The sequence below is a fragment of the Gavialis gangeticus genome, unplaced genomic scaffold, assembly GCF_001723915.1.
Source record: "Gavialis gangeticus isolate Ggan-Ray unplaced genomic scaffold, GavGan_comp1, whole genome shotgun sequence".
NCBI lineage: Eukaryota > Metazoa > Chordata > Crocodylia > Gavialidae > Gavialis > Gavialis gangeticus.
The window spans coordinates 48,459,091-48,484,909 of NW_017729030.1; the positions used below are offsets into that span (position 1 = coordinate 48,459,091).

General features: G+C 40.1%; 1 long non-coding RNA gene across 2 annotated transcripts in view; it reads right to left on the minus strand.

Moving 5' to 3' along the window:
* Positions 1-19,650: 19,650 nt before the first annotated feature.
* The window catches only part of LOC109301200, a 21,018-nt gene continuing 14,849 nt past the window's right edge, over positions 19,651-25,819 (minus strand). For both annotated transcript variants that reach the window (XR_002098468.1, XR_002098467.1), the window contains 3 exons: positions 24,608-24,731; positions 24,074-24,089; positions 19,651-22,611 (listed from right to left, as the gene is read on the minus strand). This is a non-coding gene — a long non-coding RNA (uncharacterized LOC109301200). The remainder of the gene's footprint in view (positions 22,612-24,073; positions 24,090-24,607; positions 24,732-25,819) is intronic.

A 25,819-nucleotide genomic window follows, 5' to 3' on the forward strand; every position in this document is an offset into this window, starting at 1 on the left:
TAGGGCATCATCAACCATCATGCAGACAGACTGGCAAAAGCAAGAGAGAGACAGAAACTACACTGGAGCAATTTATTTGTCTCTACCAGAGATTGAATTAACTGAGCTGAAGGGAATTTACAGAGGTAATGTGGTATTCAGGAATCTTCTTGGTCCTAAAAAGGCTCAAATATATAAAAAAAAAATTCAAAAATGAATTCCAGTTGCCTGTGGAGCAGCTTCTGCAGTTTTCCCATCTCCAGCTACAATACTCAGTCATACAGATCCTAATATTACATTTTCCTTTTCCACTTAAAATTAGCACGCAGTTCCAAAACATGTACCTCACCTACTATCTAAATTTAATGACAATATCTGATTAATTTAATATCTGATTAACTTCTGAAGTGTCTTGTACTGTCACTTGAACTTGAAAATTTCCACTCAAACATCAGAACTATTATTAGGATTTGGAAACACTGGGGTTCTATTGGTTGTTGCCTGAAACCTTCAATGACCCTTGTCTCACTCCCTCCTAGAAGATGGGGAAGGTATTGCCAATTCCTCTTTTGTATATGGGTCCTCCAGTGAAAACTGCATTTGATACTGTTGTTTTCCATGATGGCTATGCCCTGCTTATTAACTGATGGGCCAACCAGGATCCCAAACTTTTTTTTTCTTAGTTGGAGCTGTCTTTTTAGTCCCTGGTTCATCATAGGACAGGAAGGACCTCCTGAGCCATGGATTTCAGTCCCCCTTTTATCCCAAGCAATCATGTTATATACACTTTTTCATAAATTCATCAAGTTAGGCATTTGCCGTATTGGGAGGCTGTTCTGGAATGTCCCTCAGGCTAGGAAACTTTTTTGAATTTCTAGTTTAAATTCATTCATAGACAGTTTAAACATGTTTGTTCTTGTGCCAGAATAGTTATTTGCATTAAACAATTCTTTGTCCTTCCTGGTTTTTAATCCTTCTGATGCATTTATTAACAGCAATCATATCCCCTCTTAGCCTCCATTTTGCTAAGCTAAACAAGCCAAGTTCTTTTGGTCTCCCTTCACAAGATAGGCTCTTTATTTTATCTGTTCCTCAGATCACCCTTCAGCCCAGCTATTTCAGCTTGAATTCATCTTTCTGAAACATGGGTGATCAGAATTGTAAACAGTATTCCAGATGAGTTCCTACCAGTAACTTATAGTGTGCTACTAATCATTTGTTATTTCACTGGGCATTCTTAGCCTCATGCATCCTAGGATTGAATTTACATTTTTTATTGCCTCCTATATTGGTGGCTCTGAGACATCATGAGTACATATAGACATTTAGAGGTTAGGCTGAGTTAAAGATGGCTACCCAATCCAAGTTAAGTCAGGATAGAGGGAGCTAGTGTGTGTGGGAGGGGTGGGGAGGTATTGGGGGATGGGAAGGTAAGCAGGTACACAGGAGGGTTGAGGGACAAGTGGAGTCTGTGGGGGAGGATCAAGGGGGCAAGTGGGGTCCACAGGGAGTCCGGGGAATTGGGGGTGGGGCAAGCTAGCGGAGTCCTTGGGGGTGGGGTTGGTGGGGATCAAGAGGGTTTGGTGGGATTGGGAGGGCAAGCAGGACCAGGTTCTGTTTTTAGCCCCCTGACACCCACTTAATGCCAAACCAACAACCTTCCACCCCAGCAAACCTACCTTTCCCAATCACACCCATCCCTCCCCCACCCCAACTTACTTAGATTGGCTTCTGCCTCCTGGCTCTGGTGACCACTGGTAAACCTGATACTGGTAGAGACTTTTGGGATAGGGGGTTTGGCAGGCTTGGGAAGGCCTGGCAGGTGTGTAAGTGGGGGGTTATCTATCTGGGGGAGGAGCAAGGAGCCAGGGGGCTAAAAATACCTCAGTGCTGGGGGCTATGTTGGGAACTGTACAGAAGTTCAATTAGATCCAGCTATGTTAGACTACTTCAGAGGTACACTTAGCTTAGATTGAGTCACTTATTTTTAGACCAATCTAAACATCCTGAACTTCCATACAGTTCACACTTAGATCCCTAGTTAAGTCAATCTAAGTGTAAAGTCTGCACCTGGATGAACTAAGTTAGGTCAGGTAGCCATTTTTAATGCCATCTAACCGCCCCATAATCTCCCTGAATGTCTGTATCTAGTCCCTGTGATCAATTAACAGACCCAGATGTTTTCTATCCTTTGTAATTTCTAACAAAGTTACCAATATATAGAGCAGGAGTTCTTGTTAATAGTCCCTAACTAGATGACCTTGTAATTTATATTATTGAATTTCATCCCATTTCTATTACCAGTTTTAAAGGGGAAATTTCTTTTGGTCCAACCCTTCAATTTGTCCAGGTTACTCTGAATCCTAGCCCTACCCTTCAGAGTATCTACTACTCCCCACAGCTTGGTGTCACATGTGAACTTGCTTAGGGTGAAATCCATACCATCTTCCAGATTGTTAAGAAAGATATTGAACAAAACCAACCCAGGACCAACCCTTTGGGCACTCCATTTGATATCGGCTTCCAATTAAACCCCGAGTTATTGATCATGGCCCATTGAGCCAGATGATCCAGCCAGCTCTCTCTCCACCTTACAGTCCATTTATCCAACCCATACTTTCTTAGCTTGTTTGCAAAAATATTGTGGGAGACTGTATCAAAAGCCTTGCTAAAGTCAAAGTGTATCACGACCAAGCACTGTCCCAGCTTGTGCTAACTATCACAGCACATGCAGTTCTGTATCTCCAGACCTATTCTTTCCTTTCTGCCTCACATCTCTTCCCTTGTATTTTGATTCCCATCTATGTCTACAGTGTCAGAGTACTGCATGCCATCCATAAATGGAAGTAGGTAACTTTTATTGCTTGGCAAAGTTTAATCGTCTTGTCAAAAGTTAAGTTTGGGTATCTCAATAGACACTTTTTTTTGGAGTCCTGTCGTGATCAGGTCTCTTATCTGGGATATGGTTAACCCCCCAAAAATGCAACACTGGCTCAATCTCAGATCAGTCTATTTTTATGTATCGTTTCACTTTCTTTTTTACCCTCAAACATCTCTCCTTCATGTTTCATTTTCACCTGGGCTGCAGTATTCCTTGATTTTTTTGTAATACAGTTCCATAATTTGGTTCCTCTGCCTGAATTAACTGAAAACTATTAACAAATAAAGAACATCAGAACATACTATTAGGTTCTAAGTTTAGATTCTGATTATCACCCTTTTTCCTGGCAACATTTCCTTGCAGCTAAACTGCTTATCTTGCAATTCTCTGCCACTTTTTCAGGGAGTTTCAGCTCTGTTAGATAACTCAGGTTATTTTCTTTTATTTCACCTTGTCCTTGGTACCAGGTGGTGCTGCTCTAGGCCTGAGATGCTTGAAACAGATACTGTTCAGTCATACCGCTTCAAACGTCTCTGCTTAGCACAACACAACTCTGCAGCTCCCCTTTCCAAATTTCCTATCTCCAGAGCAAGGGCCTAATGTGATACCTGAGTATTTTGGGGAGCAGTGCTGCACAGGACAGCATCACTGGCTATGCTTTCAGTGGCACAAGGGTGGCTGGTCCAGCAGCATAGTTGTTTCTCCATTTTTTTGACCCTCCTTCCCCTTCCTACCACTCATGGGTGCAGCGCCTAGGAGTGGTGCCCTGGTTTTACCTTCCCCTCACCTCAATACCCCTTACACAAAGTGAAGCCATTTAAACCATATTTCCCAACAGAAGTAATATCCTGATGTTCATTGTTTTTAACTTTTGCTTTATGTGCTTTGCACCTTCAGGCGATGAATAAACGACACTGTTTTGAAACACACTTTAAACACTTTGGAGCAGCTATCACAGAAGATGCTATATCAGAAAAAGAAGTAAAAACAAGAATAGCCATCACCATTGAACAACTATCAAAGCTAAAGAAAATCTGGACTAGCAGCAACATCACAATGAAAATGAAACTCCACCTACTATATGCCATTGTTATTTCGACCACTTTCTATGGCTGCAAGACCCGGATACTCACTAGGGCACTGGGAAAGTGAATTGAAATCTTTGAAATGCGGTGCTTCAGAAGATTTCTACATCTACCCTACATTGCACACAGAACAAAAGAATCTGAAAGACCAAATCAGACAAGGAGTTGACAAATACAAACACTTACTTGAAATCATAAGAAGTAAGATGCAGTGGTTTGGACATGTAACAAGGTGGCCCAGTGCCCCTACCAACATTATCTTGCAGGGTGCTGTGGACAGATGAAGAAGAAAAGGAAGACCTAGGACAAGCTGGATGACCAACATCAAAAACTGGATGGGATTAAAATGGACTGATTGTACAAAGATTGCAAAAGCCCAGGAAGAATGGAGGAAAGTTATTGCTACATCAAAGGTGCCCTAATCAGCAGTGCTGCCTTGGGACTGATTTGACTTGACTTATTTTGGAAATACAGTTTCTGTGTCCCTGCAAAATAAGCCTGTCGCAGGCTCCCACAGGTATCAAAACAGAGTTTGGCCTGTGTCATGAACATGTTGGTAATCGGGTTTGGCAGCCCAGCCAACCAGCAAATATAACCACTTTATTCCACCCAAACTGAGGTGCCAAAGGCTTGGCCTGTCATGTGAGGAGTGCCTAAGGGGATTAAAAGCACACTTCATCCCCAAATCATTACATCTAGGACAAACATTCCATTCCAAATATTGTCTATCCTATTATTTGCCCTAACTTATTATTCACTGATATACTCAGAATCTTATAAGAATGTCTTTAAAATATTAGGTGGGAATAGAAAGAAGTCCAGCTTCTCTTTTAAAGTCTCTGGCACAGTACAAATTCTGAAGAGCTGATATAATTTTCTTGCAAAAGCTATTGCCTGCTATGTAGCCTTCAATAAATATGACAGTCAAAACAATAGTCCAAATTTTCAACTCTTATTCATATGAATCATTGAAATGTTCTCGTGAGAAAGGGCTGAGTATCTAAGACATTTTACTGTTCTCTATCTCTTATTAGAACTGGTTATAATGTAAAGTTATATCTTTGCATATATTTTAAATGCAAAACATTTTTATGAATTAAATGAAGTGTTAAATTTGTATGAAAAAATCGGAGGAAAGAGAATTATCTGAGGTCCCTTATCCTGCTGCTCCCATGCTGTTGGTATCACAAATAATGGGACTCTTCAACAAGCTGTCTACCAACAGTCGGAGGCTCAGGAATGCCATTTTAAATAAAATACTTATTTTCAAATCAGTTTCACAGTTTACACATTTTTAATGCAAATAACTGCTTCCCCGTGTGCTCTTTCAGATTGATCTGGGGAACAAAATTACTCATTTCCTTTTATTTAGAAAAAATGTGCATTAAAACATTCAAATCCATGGGCCTAGATTTTCAGTTGACATAAGCCAGTGTAACTCCATTGATGTCTGAGACTTTAACCCATGAGTCAGATTTTCAGATTCAGTTCCTTAAAACAGGGGCAGAAAATGAAATGTTTTAGAATTCATGGCTGTTGAATAATCCTCCTTGGAATGACTCAGTCATATTTTGATGGCCTCAATTTTAAATGTTCTTTGTTTCTTTTTTTAAAATTATGGAACCACATAAGAATAATGAATTATTTAAATACATGATTATACAGTATATGTTTTTATAAATATTATGTGCATCTCTGTACCATACTATAGTACTGCATCAAAGAGCTTAGCAGAATTCAAAATGGACGTACATATTTCGATATGCTTGACATACAATGTTAATTCAGATTTGAAAAAGGCATATATAGTATTATATACCTGCTTTGGTGCATAAACCAAACAATAAATGCTAGGAGTTTGAAAAACACTCTTTTGGGTAAATTATTTAATAATTCTGCATTACAGGGTTTCAAGGCTGCCCTCTGAATTGTCCTTTGCTAATCACAGAATCATAGCAACACAGAGCTGGAAAGGAGCAGAGATTGTCATCTAGTCCAACCCCCTGCTCAAGGCAGGTTATCCCTATCTAAGCCACCTGAGACAAATGATCACCAAATCTACTCTTGAACCTGCCCCATTAGAGGAAGAGGGCATGGTTCAGCCCCACAGGGAGAGAAGGAAAGGCCCAGCCCCAATCTGAAATTGGGAGGAGGCGGGGGACATGCCCCTACCCAGTGGGGGAAGGGGCCTAAGTTGACGCTGACTGGCCATGCAGGGAAAAGTGTTTGGGGACTTGGCAGGGGGAGGGTGGCTATATTACTAGCCAGTGCTCTTCTGCTGCCAAATTTACAGACCCATAGGGAGTCCCACAGGCCAGATGCAATGGCTTTGCAGGCTGCATTTGGCCCACAGGCTGCAGTTTGAATGCCCCTACCCTAGTTTAATACCTAGAATTATTTTAATGTGTTAACAAAATGACAGAAAAAAAGAAAACCAGGTGATAGAATAGTCCTTTGATAATGTCCATCACAATAGGTTAGATTGAGCAAACTAAATGTCACTTCAACAGTGAAAATTGCAATGCGAGGTAAAGAATATATGAAGTATAGAAAATATAATAAAACAATCGTCTACCTGAACTTGGAACAACAGTTCGTTTACAATGATAACCCCAGATACCTTTATGAAAAAGGATTAATAAAATATTACAGAGGGTTCAGCAGGTAAGGATGCAATACCTATATTGCCATTTCCTTATACCTCACTTACTCAAATCTAGGATGAGGCTTTTCCCCCACATTCATCATGATGGGAGAAACCCTCATCTTACATTTGAGTACAGGAAAAGCAAGCTGGTCCCATGGCTGCATGGAAGCACAGGGAGAGGCACATAGTACAGGGGGAATGGGGAAAGGGATGCACAGAGTGTGGGTGTGGGGGGGGAAGGACGAGGGGACCAACGTGGGGAGCTGCTGTGGCTCTGGCCCTAACCCTAACCAAGACTGGAGTCTGGAGCTGCTGTTATTGCCTGGCTTGGCCAAGTGCTCTGTGCCCCCCAGTGGAGACAGATCCAGAACTGTTGCAAAGGGAAGGCTGGGGGCAGGCCCCAGAGGGGAACAACTAGCAGGACGGGAAGGCACTTGTGGGGAGTGGGGTGGGGGGAAGAGCAGGCAGCAGGGGAGCAGGCTTGAGGGAGGAAAATGGCAAAGGGCAGACAAGGAGTATGGGTGGGATGGATTTATTGAAGAGGACCCTTCAATAACTAGATTCTTGACATGGAAATTAAAACAAATTTATAATTGTCTGTACCTGAGTAACCCGGGCAGTACTCCAAGAGGTACCCCCTCTCCATCTGAAGGGATTAAAGCAGGTGCACAAGTGCTGTGGGAGGTGTAGGGACTCTCCTCCCCCTATAGAGCAGAGCCAGACTACCAGTGGGGACTTAACCATATACCTTTGAATACTGGGAACATAACAGGCATAAATCAGAGGGTATAGTGGACACTACAATGCCCCAAGGGGGCAGGATTCAACAAAGGTTAGACACTTACAATCATTGACAAAAAACAGGGTTAACAAAATATAAAACACAAACAGCAGAACAAACAATACGGGTTGGTGAAATATAAAAAGGAACAAAATGCAAAATGTCAAGAAAATATAGGGCCTTAGTACCTAATGGCCCCTTTCCACTGCAAGAAGACTTGCTTTTTCTTATTTCACTCACCCCAAGTCACCTCAGCTGGGACTTGAACCAAGATCACCCATGTGGTAGGCAGAAATGCTGCCACACAGACACCACCGGTGGCACTGCTCTAGCCTGCTAGGAGTCTTGACCTTCTTGGAGCTGCCTGGAGCTGGAAGCAGAGCTGGGAACCTCTCAGATCACTGCTCAGATCCTTGCTGGAGCAGGGGAGGGAGCCTCTCCTGCTAGCTGCAGCTTCTCATAGGGGATCCTGGAGCCCAGTGGGGAGCCTCTCCTTCCAGCCACATGCTGCGCTGCTGAGGGTCCCACTGCTGCCTACAGGTCCTGCTCTTTCAGGCTCTTCTGGGGCACTGCTCCTGTCCCACTGACCCAGATCTGTGAAGCTCCTTCCTTGTTGTCCCTCACTGGTCTCTTCTCTGAGTCAGCCCATGCTGCCCCTTTTATCCCCCTCCAGGTGACCCAAGGGGCCAATCGGGACATGGGGGGTGAGTCTCTGGGGCCTGATTGGTGCGGAAAGGAAATCCCAAGTCCTCCAATCATCTTTTACCCCTTCCAAACCCCTGGGCCAAATCATTACCAGATTGGTGAGGAAAGGGAATCCCAAGTCCTCCAATCATCTTTTGCCCTTTCAAAACCCCTGGGCTAGGTCACTGACAGCCAGCCCATCACACCTGAAATCTAATAATCAGGGTGTCATCTTAAATTCAGGGTTGTCTTCAATTCAGGTAAATACAGTATATCACTATACTACCTCCCAAGTTTTTAAAAACAGAAAACAACACCATTTCATTTTTCCTCCTTTGGCAGCAGGCTGGGGAAAACAGCTTAATCAGTTTTTAATGGTGCTTTCCTTTTTGTGAACAGATGTGTGATGTACCTATACTCACCCATGTTCAATATCATAATGTTGCCACTCTTTTGAAAACCCAGCTCTTGGAATCCTGTGATTGTGTGAGAAACTCAGCTTTCAGTAAGACATTTTGCAACCTGCATGGTTGCCAAATAAAGGCTCAAAAAGATGAATTGAACAAACATAAAGGTTAAAATAGTAGAACACTGTGACAGAGCACCTTTGGATGCCTGCCACTTTAAGGGCTTGAGCAGGCTACAGACCAGCCTGCAGATGGGAGCAGACTGAATCAGGTGGTCACATGGCAGTCAGGAGACTGCCTGATTGGTGGAGGACTGGGCAGTTTGGGTATAAGACCAGGCCCCTGAGAGCAGAGCCAGCAGTTGCTGCAGAGATGCTACTGAAGTAACATGGCCTAGCTAGAGAGCTGCTGCTCCCCAAACCCTGGAGTTTAGGGTAGGAACTATGAGGTGGAGAAGGTTCCTGGTCTTGGGGAAGATCTGAAATTGCTGGGGTTGGATGGTGTGGTGGGGCTGCTTGTGGCACACCTGTGCCTCCCTAGTGAAAGGTGAGTATTGGGTGCCATAAAGTGCCAGCTCCCACAACCGGGTGGGTAACCCTATAGAGGGGACAGGCAGGTCTATAGACACCTGAGGACTGAGTGAGCCATAGGTCAAGTTTGGGATGCCTGAGGCCAGAGAGGGCTGGAGGCCAGAGTCAGCCTGGAGTGTGAGGTGGTAGGCCTGGTGCCCTGTTGCAGAGTAGGGCCTGAATTGCGCAGCCTGAAGATCATTGAGAGGTCAGGACCAAGCGTGAGAGAGAAGAAGCCTGAAGGGCTGCATAGAGTAGGGCCTAGGGTGCCTGAAGGGCCATATAGAGTATGGCAGAGTGTGTGTGGCCCGTGATGGGGTGAGAATGAGTGGGACCCAGTGAGGGGCAGTATGAAAGAGGCTCAGCACAGAGTTCGGCCTGTTAAGGGGCCAAGACACGAATTTCACCTGCATGTGGTGCCTTCTGTGAGGCATGGGGCATGGTGTGAGGGTGGTATGGAGCCATGTATCAGGGTATTAAGTGGGCAGCTGCCTGCCTAGGAACAACTATTTAATTCCAAACAAGGGGTGGCAAACGAGTCAGGTGGGCAGACTGCTCTAGATAGGTGGGCAGCCAAAGTTGTGGCCAGCCTCGAGACGGACCCTTGTCACAAACACAAATAAGTAAGCCAATCTCTCTATTTGAGGGTAGAAAGAGCTCCTATTAGGGGAAACCCATTTAAAATAAATGAATTATATACTCATTTCTGAAAGAATGAGGTCCAATGTTATTCTTATTCCTCAGAAAAATGGGATGCATAATGTATGTGTACCAGTTGAATCCCAGGCTTTTAATGTTTCCTCCTTCATTTGGTATCAGAGGGTCAAATTGTGACATTTCACTGCTAGCCTATACACATGGAAGTGTGATACTTAGCCACATCACCTATTTTTGGCTAAGCTAGGGGAAAAAAACACACAAAATGGCCTAGTAGTACAAAAGGATGCACACATAAAGGTAGGTTCGTGTTTGTAAATACAAGTACTATCCTACAGTGGAGGTCTTTAATGTGCAGTACCACATGAGTAGATGCTGATGGGACTGGCTGGGACATGAAGGTGCTTCAGTTCGGGGGCTGCCTGCCAGCTAGCCCCGCCCTGAAGCACCCTTGTGTTCCAGCCAGCCCCTCCACAGCATATTGAACTGGGTTGGAGCAGCCCAGACTGGCAGGCTGATCCCTTGGGCCCCTTGATAGCCAGGGCTGTTCCAACCCAGCTCAACGTGCTATGGTCCTGGGCGCACATTCAAACACGGTACCTGGGAGCAATAAACTCTGGCACAATATGTGCCAGAATTTATTGCTCCATGCTTATACCGCATGTAGATGCACCCAGGGGGTAACTAATATAATCAACTTGTCATAGAAAGTTGCTGTTTAAGAAGAAAAAATGAAGGCCACGGATTTGTTTGGAAATAACATAGGCATGTGGTGCCAATGGATCTTTTTATATTTCTGTAAGCACGTCTACATGTGCGGCAGACTGTGCAGTTGTTAATTAAGCAAGTACTAAATGACTGCACAGTCACCAGCTTTACTGCGCAGTCCTGACACTGCACAGTTATTTTTAGAAGCTACTGCGCAGTAGCATCAGCATAGCAATGACACCATAACAATGAGCTACACTGACATACCTTGTTGCTAAGGCAACATAGCATCTCGTGTAGATGTGCCTTGTGTCTGGGAAATCATGCAAACCAATTCCAGTTTGTATTTTTTTTTAAGTAAAATCTCACAATATTTAGTGCTTTTTCTTAAAGTCTTGCCTCTGGTGGTAATATGAGAACATTCAACTTATTATTTGACTTGTTCTTTTTCCTCATGGTTATGGAAAATAAGGTTTAAGATGTGAAGACTAAGACTAAAAAGGGCAAATAAAGAATCCAACATTTCTCATTTTTTTAAAAATCTCATGGATTTCAAGGAAAGCATGCTTCCAAATTTTTTAATATTTGGGATTAGCAATGCTCCTGCAATTGCTACAAAAAGGCTGTGAAGCTCTTTGAAGCAGAGTTGAAAGGGTTCATGAAGTCCTAATTACAGACTGATGTTAAACAGTGATTTGTTACGTGCAGTCACGTCAAGGTGGCCTCTGACATATTTCCATTGTACCTAGAGCTGTGTGTTATTATGAAACAACACACTACCATTTTTATTTCTTTCTTCATAGCCTGAGCACAGGCAAAATATATAAATTGTCTATAAATATAAATATATTGTCTGTAATACACTATTGTCTGTAAAAATAAATATAAATTATCTGTGCCTTTTTCCCTCATGGGAGAATAATATACAAGTGGACATTTTCTGTGCATTTTTTAAATAGACTGCTCATTGGATACCTCAAGTCAAAATTATCTTCATTGGGCTACCTTATTATTTGCATAATATTTTGTAATTGAATAAGTTCCTACTTAGCATGAGAAATAATGAGAAAGCTTCCAGAATGCACATTAATGCAGGAGTTTTTGTCTCTGGCTGACATTTCCTATAGACTTACTGTACATGTGTCATTTAGGAAAATAATGTTTCTCATAGTAGTCTTAGTATTAGGAGAAAAAGGGAGAAAATGAAGCCTTTATAAACAAAATAAAATTATTCTGTAGTTTTCCACTTCCTGCTTAGTACCAGGTCTATATTTTTCTATACCATTGCTAACAGTACAAATTGCGCTACAGAATGAGGCCACTTCAATACAGACCGCTTTTGGCAGTATGCTGTCGGAGCTTTGACTGAATAGTCAGTGCAAAAGGTTATCTAATACTATGCAATTCTCTTTGAGCCTGGAGCTTTGAAAGGAGGGCCAGCCATGAAACGGAAGGTCTTTTCCCATGCTCCATCATCTCACAGAGATAGTTTAAATAAAACATTTGGGAACTGAAATACAGGTGGAAAGATTTTGGCAATGGCAAAGGAAGAAAACAAGTAAACAAAGAACTGTTGCTTTGGTGCCAAATAGGGTACAATGCTGTCATGCCTGTTTAGCAGTGACAGGCAACTAGTAGCAAGTGTAATCATCTCTTTGGCTAAGAAAACCAACTGAGAATTAACTGGAACTAAATCTATTTTGATCTATAAAACTCCCCACACACTGACAGAGCAATGATATACACAAAATCCACCACATGACATCTCTTCACATTCAAAATAATCAGTGGTATAACACTGAAGAATTACCAAAGCAATACCATTGGTTTTGCTTTTTCACTCATGATTTCATGGGTTAGATCCTGGTGAACCACAGCTGCATGAGAAATAAAGATTGCACCTTTACAAGTAACAGTTGTTCTTGTAGCAGTTGACATTGCTTCCCCAGAAGAGTAATGAATAGTTCAAATGCTGAACATCTTTCTAAACAAATGCCTCCTAATCAAAATGTACCCCAGCCCTTTTTACTTTGAATAAAAATGGCTACATTACATAAATGCAAAAAGTCCACTTGAGACCCCACTGAGTCAAGCCTTGTTATCAAGAAAATCATTGTTTCCCACTCACCCTCATTTGCTGTTTCTCTGCTTTTAGTGCTTTTTTCTGTTCCTCTATCCCACCTGTGATACCAGTTTTTAATTCTGGAAACCTCTTAGCCTAAAGTTGTTAGCTATTTGTCGGATGGCACTCATATACTCAATCCCATGCACAGACTGCATAAAGCAGGTCACACAACTCCTTTCATAAACTGTGATAAACATTGTTGACCCTGTTAACAACAGGCTCTTTCCACCCAAAATAGCGTGCTTAACCCATCTGACCCTTTGAATAACTGAAGCATTTAAGTTTAACATTTGCCCTAGAGAATTGCATATCAAGCACTTCTCTGAATATTTCATAATGCTTATTTCATTGATATTAGGAGGAAGAATTTATTATTAAAGGTTCAACTCCTTCTCCTCTAACAATTCAATTCAACTCCTTCTCCCCTAACAGTTCAGATATAGATTGAGAGCAAATATACGTTCAGGATGCCTTCCAGCAAAACCAGGAAAGAGCAAAATTAGCATTTCCAGTATTTTGGCAATAAAAAAACAAGCAGACATTTAAAAACAAGTGATCTTTCAGGCTCCCTTTACTTGCAATACAGTGGAGGAAATGGCACAAGTATATAAAGTCTATCTAGCTATCTATCTATCTATAATATGAAAAGCTTTTCTGGCCATCTTTAAAATGCTGCTTAAAAATAGTATCATCATCTAAGGTAATTCCCAAACAAAGAAGCTTTAAAAGAGAGTTAAAGTTAGCCTTAGAGGCCATGTCCAGATGAGTGAGGCCATGTGGTATGTGGCGCCACAGACACATCTGCACGTTCAGCTGTTCTCGGCACTCCAAGGGAGCAGCACGGGATTGGGGGGGAGGGAGGAGAGGTTTGACCAGGGGTCAAAAAAGCCCATGCGAAAAAAGGGGAGCAGCGCATGCAGGGACAGCTTGTGCCACTCAAAACCAGAGCCTAGCGGCCAGAGCCACATTCCAGCTGCTGGCCAGGCTCCAAGCAGCAGGATCGCTGCTGTTGTCGCCTGAGGATTCCAGGTAAAGGCCCCAGGATCCCAGGTAAAGCTGCTGGGGCCAGCCCACTGCTGGTTCCAGCCTCCCCTACCTGACCTGGGGTAACCTGCTGCGTGCCAGAGGGCACGTGGCACAGAGATTCCCTGGAGACAACTAGCAGCAACACAAGGTGTGCCGCTGTTAGTTGTCCCCAGGGAACTAAACATCTATGCTCATGTGGATTTGACCAGAGAGGTCTTCTGGGTAAAAGATTCTGGTTTGATTCCTGGGTATGTCTACATGAGATGCTACTGTGCATTTATTTAGTACTTGTTCAAGCAAGTAGTAAATAAATGTGCCGTATCTGGAATTACTGCACAGAAGTGTCAGCAAACACCTTTTAAGTAATGCTACTACTCAGTAGCCTAATACTACTGCACTGTGGCATCTCAGCATGGATTTTACCGTGTGACGCTACTGCACAGTAATATCAAGCTACTTCGCAGTCAGCGTCTCATGTAGATGCACCCACTGTAGCTCAAAAATGGGAAAAAAATGTAAAAAAAAAAGGTAAAAAAAATCTTTAACTCTGACTTTTTTTTCCTGACCAACTTGTATTTGTCAAAGATACAAAATAATATACACTATGCTTTTTTGATCAAATCACTATGAACTTCATAACCTATATATACACATTAAATTTTACTAATCACAGATCCACTCATTAATGACAATGATTATAGTAAACTGAACAAATAATTTCCAGTGAATGATTTACTTGATTAATTTAGTCTCTTTCCAACTTTTGGAACTTTTCTCAGGTATGTCAGATATTACTCAATGGGCATTTTTGTGACTTTAAGTAATGAGGAAGTTGCTGAGAATACATTTAAGCTGTCAGTGGTGCTTGGAGATGTGGTATTGTTTTTGTTGGATATAACTCTTATAAACTGACCTCTTGGAGAAAAAAGAAACAATCTGATTTTTAATTTCTGTCAGAATAACAGTTGAGGGAGGAAGTAGCAGGTGACCAGGATTAAGAAAAGTCAGGCAATTTTCAGTCTTTCACTCGGCATGTCATTCAGGGCTCACTAAAACCAATACCTGAAAAAGTCAGACTACTGTACAATTTAATACCTGGGAGCTGATTTCTCATTTTTTCTGTCATCCCATTACATTATAAGCTATGTGTTGTGTTTCCTCTTCATTGCAAATGGCACAGTCAGATCAATACATTTAATTACCTTTGTGCAAGTACTTCTTAAGAGACTTTGGAAACACTGTTCCAAATATTCCATGCAAAATAGGAGGGGAAACTATGACTGAATTTAAAAACCAATCTGAATTCAAACAAATACTTGTGAGCACTATTTGCATTTTGTTTAACTCAGTCTTATTAGAGAAAGAATTCAAGTGAATCAAGCTAACTTTTATAGTTTAAATATACAAATCCTACACTGCTTTGATCTCTCATTCTCCTTAGCTCAAATTTCACCTTAAGGTACACTCATGCAACACTATTGACCTCAATGTATTTGTAAAAATCAATACAGAATTTGACCTTTTAAGTCTGATTGCTGTTAGCATCCACCTTATAAGTAAAGCTGAATAAGGACAATATATTTTAATAAATTAGACTACATGGACAAGTTTTGGGTATGGTGAAACATCTGGAAGATTTTCCAAGGTCTGAGATATTCAAATAAATATGTCTTCACATCTTTTTAAACTAAAACATTACTTTCTATGCAGTAAAAAATTTTTTCCCAGAAAAACTGACTAGTTTACACCTTGCAGTATTAAAAAAATTGTTAAAGTTACAGTCCTTCTTGACTAGAAGCAACATTCAAGGTAGGTTTTTTGCCACTATTCTTTTTCTGTCTGTCTTTTTTCTTTCTTCGGGGAGCTCCTGATTCTCTGTGCTTTCAGTGTTCCACATATCCTTTTGTCTGTTTACTTTTCAAGCCTGCTCTTATTCATTCACCTTATAGGAATTTTTCTTTTCCTCTTTCACATTCCCACCTAACTGACTTCAAATTCCAACACTGAATTTTCCTATCCATTTAACTAATTTTAAAGCTGCTTATAACACTGCTAAGCTACTCATCAAGTCCCTGTGTCACTTGACACTACTAACACTTTTCAGACCAGCACTACTTATCTTTTTCATCTTTTTTCCTGGGCCACAGTTTACTCCAAAGACAAACATTCAATTGACTCGAACTATGGGAAGTGGTTAGAACGAACAGTTAACCTTAAAGGGAGAGTGCAATACAACACAACTCAATATGATACAAGGAAAAATTCTGCTGGGCATGATCTAAAACTGTTAGAACTATACTACACGCAGAGAGTAGGAATATGAATTGATAGCTTCATATACTTAGGAAAAACAAATGCCACAGCAGCTTTCTGGTGAAACAGGAGTATGAACTATTCGTAGAAGGATGGTCTGTATGCTTATGACGAGTACAGCTTCATTGACCAATATCTTATGTAAATTTTGCACAGCTGGGCTGTAGTCCCACATGCCTAGGTGACCCCCATGCTCTACATGTGGACAGAAGAATTATTTCCTCCCAGAGCTTACATTGTTCTCCTGCACAAAGTCAGTCTATATGTGTATGTGGTGGGGGGGTTGTGTGAACAACCAATGTTCCAGTCCTTGAAATTTCAAATCCATAATGCAGAAGTTTGAACTTACTCAAAAGCCGTTCTTTTCCATTCTTATATGATGCTCTAGAAAGCTAACATTCACAATAAAATGGTCTGTGTACAGGAATCCTTTTCTGCTTCTCCTGCCTTAATCCTACACAGTATTGAGTAAAGTGCAGCTTTTTTTTAACATAGTATGCCTAATGAGAGTATTCATTCCTGTGTATATATTATGGAAGGTTCTGTGTGATGTCAATCATTCCCTTGGACTTTAGTAACCCAGTCAGGTTAATATTTCTGATTAATGAGTCTTTTTACCCCCTGAACCACAGAACAACTAAGAAATACCATTTAAAACCAATGATTTGCAGAGGTGGACAAATGAATCAACACTATATAACTTGTTCATGGTTTTGATTGATTTATAGATGATTAATACATGTAAATAGTGATAGAAATGGTATTCTGGTTTTAACTCTTGGGGTTTGTGCTCTTTCAATTATAATGCACATTCACTGAAAATATAGTTTTATGCTTAGAGATAGAACATACATATTATTTCCATAAGACACATATACAGGCTTGGGTATCTATGGTATAATTGGTAGCTATATGAAATAGTGAATTAATGCACTATGAAATGAAAGAAACATACATAATTTTTAAAGAGGTAAAATATATGGACAGGATAGCAAAATGAGAGTTTGTTATACTTCAAGTTCGTGTAGTATTCCAATATATTTTGGGGTTTTTTAAATTGTCTTTATGGAAGTGGGTAAGGAAGAGCACTTCAAAGAGGCATTTGATTTTGTAGGCAAGAAAATAACTGCTTTTTTCTGCATGCCTTAATTTTTCCCCATTCTACCACGGAGCTGTATTAATGTTTTTCAAGTCTTTTTTAGATAGCATCATAGATTACACTGGCATGCTTATCATGATATTTAAAAACTATGAACATTATTTTTATTATTTTCTCAGCATCTTAATATGATTTCAGTTAATTGGAATACTAATGAAACAGTTAATAACCTACATCCAAATGTTTTGTTTCTAAAAATGTTCTCAAAGCAGGGTGATTTCCTCAACAGTAACCCCCACCAGATTAGGGTTTTATCAGAGTACAAATGTTTAGAAACTCAATGAAAATACAGTTTAATGCATCCAGTTAAATTGCCTGAGAGGAAAAAGTGAATACAACTTTTTTTAACGCCTTTCCCCTCAGGCCATTAACTAAGAAACTGGTCACTAACTGCTGGTAACAACCCATTTCGGGGAGATTATTGCTATTACCAGTATTCAGTGGTTTATGGCTACATTTTGTTAAAGACATTAGGAGCTGTAACGTGGATGGACCAAACGTGTTGGAAAAATCATTCTTTTCCCATGTGGTTAATAGCCATTTTTCCTTCCAGTCTAAATGTATTGGTATGCATTGCTGGGGCTATTATCTGTTACAACTCTTGTTGCTCAAAAAATATGTTCTTTTCATTTGCAGTCAGAATTCAAATCAATAGAGTAAAATTATAACATTCACTGTTAGGAAAATGTGAATCATGTAGAAAATACTAAACACATACGGGACTTAAGCTGGGTGCTTCCAATAATGTTGGTAGCCATTGAGTATTTGGTTGACAGAGCCAAAACAGTACCTCTTCTTGCTTGAGAGTAATTGTTTGCTGGAGAAACTACTGCCAAATACAAAATAAGCAAAGTTATAATTCTTGTTTTATATATAACTTATTTCATATGAGTCATGTGCCAAGAAGGGGTTTTGAAGAATCAGTTTGCAGCAATCTTAGATGGTATTTGCTAAAGAGCACAACTGGAGTCTATAGAATTAACAAAGACAAAACTGCCTTATTCCTAATGGAAAAAACCACAGAATCCTAGGAAGTTCTACACTGCAATTAATGAAAAGTTCTGTGGAGTTCCAAAAATATCCCTTTTGTTCTTTTTCAATCAACCACCATCTAAGAAGGTATTCTGACAGGTTAGTAGTATAAATGGTATTATTGAGTTATAATACAGATTACAAATATGTTATTTGCATGAGAAACATGTTTTTCACTTCTATCTATCCTTCCCCCCATCTTTTAATTTAAAAAAAAATAGATCAGAACATATCATTAGCCATGCTTCTTAGTGAACCTGACTTTTCTCAAGAAATTTACATCTTTCTCTCATTTTCTGTTAAGGTTTCTTACCCTGTTTTTTCACCTAAAGAATTATAATGAGGTAGAGTGAATGAGATCTATGGGGAAAGCAGTGGACCTAGAGACTAAAGGTAAAAGGATGATTGATGGTATGAAATTACCATAAAAGTACAATCAGGATCAGATTTTAAAATGAATTTTTAAGCAGCCTAAGAGATACTCTTTGATTTGTAGTCTGGTGGAATGGATAATGTCTCATTCAGTGGATAAAGTTTCTCACTGTGTGACTTGAGCTTTTTCTGATCTTTCTGACTGGGAGTAAAATGGAACCAAAGCCTAAAGTGATTTTTAATGCTGAAAATATCAAACACAATATTCTTAATGTCAAAACCTGGGCATAGCAGGTGAGGAAAGAAAAATAAATATAAGAATATTATAGTGTTGGTATTGTTGTCTCAGATAAAAATACTATCCTCTCTTCTAGGCACCTTCTTGATCTTTAAAACATTTTAAAATATAAGTAAGGAAAAGGTCAGGTCTTCATGTTGACATGCAAGAGAAAACAAATCTTTGAATAGCTTAGGATTTAAGTTAAGTTTAAGTGTGTGTGATTTTATAAAGAAGCTTTACAAATTCCAACAAGTCAGTTACTATAATGTATTTTATACATTTTTAACTAAAGCATTAAATTAAATACAGTATAAATTAGAAATTTACATACAGTGGCTTAATGAAAAATATAGCATTTTAGCAGATATCCAAAAGTATGAGTCACCCAAACTATCATCTAGTGAATGTACATAAATACATATTACTACATACATAGAACATATGTGCAGTTGGATTAAGCCTTACAGTACATTTAGACATGTTTATTTATCCATATAATTGGCTATTTATCACTCAAGTAATTCTAAAACTTGAAAAACCTTCTACTATTGAACATTACTCAACAGTTTTTAATTGTAAATTTTGGGTTTTTCCTATTATTTACTCTGGTTTCTCTTCAAGTCACATAATTCTTTATATTATTTGGTCAAGTGAGTTGAAACATAATGGGAATGGATTTCAAAATAGCACCTTCTTGCTAATTTTTGTTTTAAATACAAAGTAATTTAATATTCATTTAATTGATTTCCAATGTATGTGAAATAAGGAAAATGTATGCATACCATTTATATTTTAACTTGAGAGGATTCATTTTTATTTGGAGCTTTATTTTTCTAGCTTGGTATTGTGATATGAAAATTACAGACAATATTTTAAAATAGTTTAACATTAAAAAAAATCCTTAAATTTCCGGCAGTTGCTTCTTATGACAGTTTTCATTTTTTTCCCTCCTGCTGACAGTTCCCATAATGACTTTAATCATATAGTCTAGAAATGGAGCAGGTTACTGAACAGCAACAAACTCACTGGTCAATGTCGGTGTCACTTTTCTGGGAGCAGGACTTTTTGAGCATCAAGGAACTAATTTTAACAGCCTGCTGGAAAAAGTGTTAAGTGCATTAACTCCCTGTCAATCACATTTTTAGCATGCTGGCCAAATTATTATTATTTGGCTCAAGACATTCTATTGAAACTTTTTGCGTGGTATTCTTATCTGTGTACCTTATATGACTAATGATGATTGTTTATGGAGAGGTGCCTGTCCAATTATTTTTGAAGGAACACAAGAATGCAGAATGACTGGAAGCATCAGGTTTTTGCCAGAGAATGCCTCAGGTAAGAGGAGAATGGCTAGAGGCTATAAGGAATCACAAGAGACAAGTCAGAGTCGTAAATTGGGAAACTGACATATCTCATCTAATATACTTGCTAACTAGGCCTTTAAAAACCTTGACATTTAACTAAGTTTGTGGAAAAGTTATAGATTTTTGTCCTTTTCTATTGGCTATAACTCATTAATGTGATGAACGGAGATGTTTATAATCATTACCAACATTAGCAGACTAACATATGGGACCATTTAGAGATGCAGTTAAGCACCTAACGACTGAGCAGTTGTTTATGCAGCTTGTGCCTTTTTCAAAGTCAAGTCAGTCAAAAATGATATTGCAAGTTATTTACCCTCTTGGTACTTCAGTGTATGAAATGGCATGAAAGAATACTTTTATTCAGTTGAGGCATTTAAATAATGCTTTGGAAGTCATGGCCTGCTTAGAACAGATTAGAATCTTTACTGTAAAACAGAAGTTTCTCAGCGTTTTTAGGGGGAAAAGGGTATAAATGCAAACTTCACAGTGAAAGCTGCCTATTATCTTATCCTAATTTACACACATTATAGACTTACGGTACTTTGTCTTTAGCCATGAGTGTTTCACAGGAAGGTTTTACTGTCTGATTAAATAAGAAAAAATAAGTTTCTGACTATCTACACAGGTTTTACACGAGCAAAACTTTGCTAATTTCTATGTAAGGAAAATCAAGCCAAAGACTTCCATGAAGTGCAAAAAAAGGGAAGAAGTTCATTGCAATATTGAAAGTGAGGGGGTGTTTGCAAATGGGGAGGAGGAGGCTGTTGTAGCACATGTACTTTAGATTATGATGTTTTAAATTTTTTTTTGCATAGGCTTTGCTATTACATGAAGAGTTTATGCAAAATGGCATAAAGTGAAAGGAAGATTTTTATATTATGAGTCTACATAAATGTTCCAAAGAGGCAACACAGAAACTGAGAAGATAGCTATTCAGGTAAGTATTTTTGGGGGCTAGAAGCTGCCATTCAATAGGGAATTCATTTTTGATAACCCCTTCCTCTTATTTTTAAGTACAATGGAATCCTTCTAATTATTTTAACTAACCTTTAAACTGGGGAATTGAAACAGTAACCCCATCTTTGTCTCCCACTACTATTTGACAATCATTTCATGGAAGAGTGATTTAATTAAGTTTTCTAGTACTAAGCTTTCATTACTCTTACCCAATAAACTTTGGCATATTAATAAATTAGACAATGGTATGCAATAGTAGAAACAACAGCAATTGCTACATTTAAAGTTATAGGATTTCCATTAATTTAATGGTTTCCATTCTATTCCCATTTCCAATAGTTCATAACTGTCTGAAAACATCTGGCTGTCAGGATGAAGTTTTCCTTATGTCTGTGGGAAGGAAATTATTTCTGGAAAGTTTGAACAAATACGTGCCCACAATTTTTGAACATGTGAATAAAATTGTCATCTACCATACAAAGATTTTTAAGCCCTCTGTGCAATTCTAGAGCCAAAATGGTCAGAGCTGAAAGCAGAAATTGGTGTAGAAAGAGCCATCATGGAAGAGAAGTGCCTTTGAGTATTCAGGAGAAAAATACTGAAACAAGTTAATAGCTTTTCAAAATCTTACGCCAAGAATCTTCAGTCTAAAATTGTCTGAGACTTTTTTGTAATTATGTAAATTCAATACACAAAGAAATTTGAACTGCTACTCAGTACACTTGGAGGGTAAAGTTCATTTTTAAAACTATGAACAGAAAAGAAAAGGTATAGTTGACATTACTTCCATTTTCACCTTGAAAACCAAGTAATACAGCTCCATTTGCACTTCACCAATTGCCTTGGACCCACTTTCAGTACACTTTTTACAGTGTAGGTAAGTTAGCTACACATTTACAATGCAGCCTTCTTTAGCTGTCTACTAATGTCCAGTAATTAAATATATCAGCAGTTTGGTTGGCCATGACCCCAAAATGAGCAGGAAGAACCTGGATTGGGATGTGTTGGGCCAGAGCCATGTGAGAATACACGTTTAGTAAAAAGCAACCATCAAGTTTCATTAGGTTTACACATATCCTTGAACTGCTTCTCTACCTAGTAATTCTGGCATGAATGCAACTGTTCCAGTAGGGCTATGTGAAGGGAACACATGAATATTCAATGTTTACTTTAAGTCACTACCCAGTTAATTAAAATAGTTTAAGTTGCCATGAGCAGACATTTATTTTACTTTCCAAAAATACTGCCTTTTCTCTCTCCAAGTGAGGAACATAGGAAAAATGTTTGTTTTTTTCTTAAATGAAAGCGGAGAGTAACCACTGTCTAGGAGATGAATGGACACCTTAAAGATTTCTGAGCATTTTGGCTTAAAAGCAAAACAGAATTTGCCTTTTCTCTTCTTATATTCAGTTTTCACAAATATTCCAGCAGGAGTTTTCATACAACTAGCACATTCATAAATGTCAGTATTTACACCCATCCAGTGAGGGACTAGAAAGAACCCATCATCACCTAGCTATCCTTAGCAAAGCAGTCAGCACAGCTCAAATGTCAAACATTTCAATGAACTGCTTGCGACAATCTGCTGGCCAAGAATGAGTTGAAGAAATTATTTGGCAAATACTTTAAAATGATACATATGTATAAGAATGTTGTAAATTACTCATGGGCAAAGAGAAAAACAGGCTAAATGTATTGAATTATTTTCTCAGGTGACATAACATCAATAGCAATACCCAGGAAAACAAATCTAGCAGTGACCTATCATTCTGCAGCCAGCAGCTTATTACAAAAGCCTTTTCCCTGTAACAAAGTATATTAACACCAATGTTACTAGTACATGCTGCAAAGCAGTTTTTTATATGGGACAGGCTAAAAATGCTATATATAGCCTCTGCTCACTATAAACAAGACAAATGCTTCTGTTTTACAGTTTAAGGTCTGGGGTGCGTGGCAAAAGGAAGTGAGGAATTACAAGAAAAGTTGGGAAAAACTGTGACAGGCAATAAAGGCTTCTCTAGTACTCTTGATTTTTATCAACTAATGGCTTGCATCTTCACTAGAATGAGAATGAGGGTCTGCAGCACGGGCAACTGGTGCCACCTTAGTCAGGGGTGGACATGTGCCCCCCAAGTGACCAGTCAGTCACTGGGGGGGTGCATCCCCCCTGTGGCTGACCCTGCTGATGCGGGGAAGGGGGGTTTCTCCCTTGGCCAATCTTGCTGACCGATCACAGCAGCCAATTGCTGCAGCCACTTCCAGCAGTGGCTGCGGCCGCTTCTGGGAGTGCAACGGTGCTCCACTTCCCAGTCGGCACTTGCAAGGGGGGTCACTGGCGCTCCCACCTGCCCCCCCACACAGCCAGTCAGTGGGTGCACTGGCGCTCTCAGGGAGTCCACATGAACCCCCGTGTGCCCCCTATGTGTCACCACTGCTCTGCAGCAATTAGAAAGGGGTTTGGCTCTATTTTCACTTTTCAGTGAATAAAGCAGCTGTTCTATGTGTGAGAGAGAATGAAAAGGGAGAAAAGCTCCTTCCATCTCCCTCCACAATGAGTCAGGTTCTGAGTCCTCAGCTTAAATTTAGCTCCCTTGAAGTGGAGAGAGCACAGCTCCTCTCCGAGAAGGGGAGGAGTCTGTCAGTCAGTAAAACCTTGTCAGACCATAGTCCTGCATGGAGAAAGCTTACAATTTAGCTCTCTAGAGAATTGTTTGCTGCTGAATGCCATAGAGTAGCTATATCACCTCCACTTTTTAACAGGGCAATTTGCATAATATACAAGGCTACATCATTCCCAAGTGTATTTTGCAAAACTGTTCATGTCCACATGCAAACACACTTCTTTAAAAGTAAAGAAAAAAATCCTCGTACACCCTTCCTGCTACTTTAGAGTTTGTAGAAGGTCCCCATTTTTTTAACGATTCTTTTTTCTCTGCTTGGCTTCTGTACCAGAAATATCAAGACAATCAAAATTTGACTTAGATATTATTTGTTAAATGCCAATAGAGTCTAGAGTGCTGTAGATAGAAAGGAAAGATTCTTACCTCAAGAGACTGCAATCTAGACAGACAGTCAAGACAAATGACAGGCAAAATGGGCATCAATGTATGACTATATATAAGGGTTTGTGTGTGTCACTGGAAATTAATGTTCCCTTTACATTTTTTGTGAGGTGTGTGAAGACAACTCTGAAACCTTTAGGCAATATATTGTCTTCAGTCCACATGCATATTTCTTTTAAACTGCAATAGGAGTTCTACTATTAAGGCAATATGTAACCAAAAATACATACTGTAAATGCCATCAAAATAACATCACTCCCTACTGCTGTATTTCTCCCTGACTCCAGAGACCCTAAAGGTCACTCTCACAATTTACCCCCATATCTTTTTGTCAAGGACCTGTTTTCCCCCATTGTTGGTAATACAACATGAAAGTGCTCTTTGGTCTTCCTTAAAATTAGTCTTTCATCTCCTTGGTCAACCATTGGGTGAAAACCACAAAAATGATCTTCTATGAGATACCTACCCGGTCTTCCTCCTATCATCCAAATTATACATCCTTCTCATTAAAATTACTGGGATTTCATTGCATTTGCTGTGTCTGGTTCTTCATAGACCTCACATGATTTTTTGGCTAGATCTTTTCCACCTCATTTCTCCTTATTGGCCAAAAATTATCTCTACATTATTTTTAAAGCAACTAAAAGGGGACAAAAGGCAGTTAAATAGGTACCCGATTTTCATATCTCTACAAAACAACAGGCCTTATACTGGTCTTTCATGTCCAAAACCTTGCCATTCTCAATAGCTGGAGTTAAAATTTCTCTCCCAAGGAAAGGAGTGGGCAATCCCATACCCTCGGCCCTAGTTCTTACTCTCTCCTGGTGAAGCACTATAATGTAAAATTGTTTTCAGTGGGGAAATAAGGGTGCTGACAGACCTGCAGGTTCCTACTCTAACTCATGGTGCTCTACACACAGTGCCATGAGTTAGAGAGCCCCCCTCCCCTGCCAACCCAACAGATTTTCACCTGTTGGGTAGGAGGAAGAGGCAGGGTGGGAAATCAAGCCCAAGGAGCCTGCACTGAGGAACCACCTCTCTCCCCTAGCCCCAGTTTCATCCCCATTCCCCCTTTCCAGCTCCAGGGCTGTCTACAGGAAGGGAGAAGGCAGGGAAGGGAGTGAGAGCTGCCAACTGAGGTTTGCCTGGGCTGAGCTGGGTGGGAGGAAGTACTTCCAATCCACTTCCAGGTCTACCAGGAAGTGTCCTGGGGGGCCCCTGTGCTCCTCTGTATTGGTGATCTGCCACTGGGGGACCCCAGGTGCCCCCCCCAGAGCCAGGAAGCACCAGTCACCAAGCTGGGGGGTGCGTGGGGCACCCCCACACACTCCCGGGCAAACTTGGAAGCAGACTGGAAGTACTTCCGGTCCACTTCCAGGTTCACCACTAAGCACATGGGGGGGCCTCCCACACTCCTGTGGGATTCTTCATCCACCCCAGCATTACAGTATTCATGAGCCATGCCTGGTACATTGAGGTATGGAGAAAAAACATTTAAAGCTGTATCTATGGCTGAATCAACATCGAATCTTCAGATTCAGATTTGGCTGAATTGAATTGGGGACAGTGATCTGAATCAATGAATCGAATAACCGTCGCTGACCCGGGCTGAATCCAAATCCAAACTGAATATGGCTCATTTCGCACACCCATACTCTGCAGCACATGCACAGCACAGCTTTACAGCACTTTCAGGGGCTAAACATGTGACAAACATAACTTCTGTCT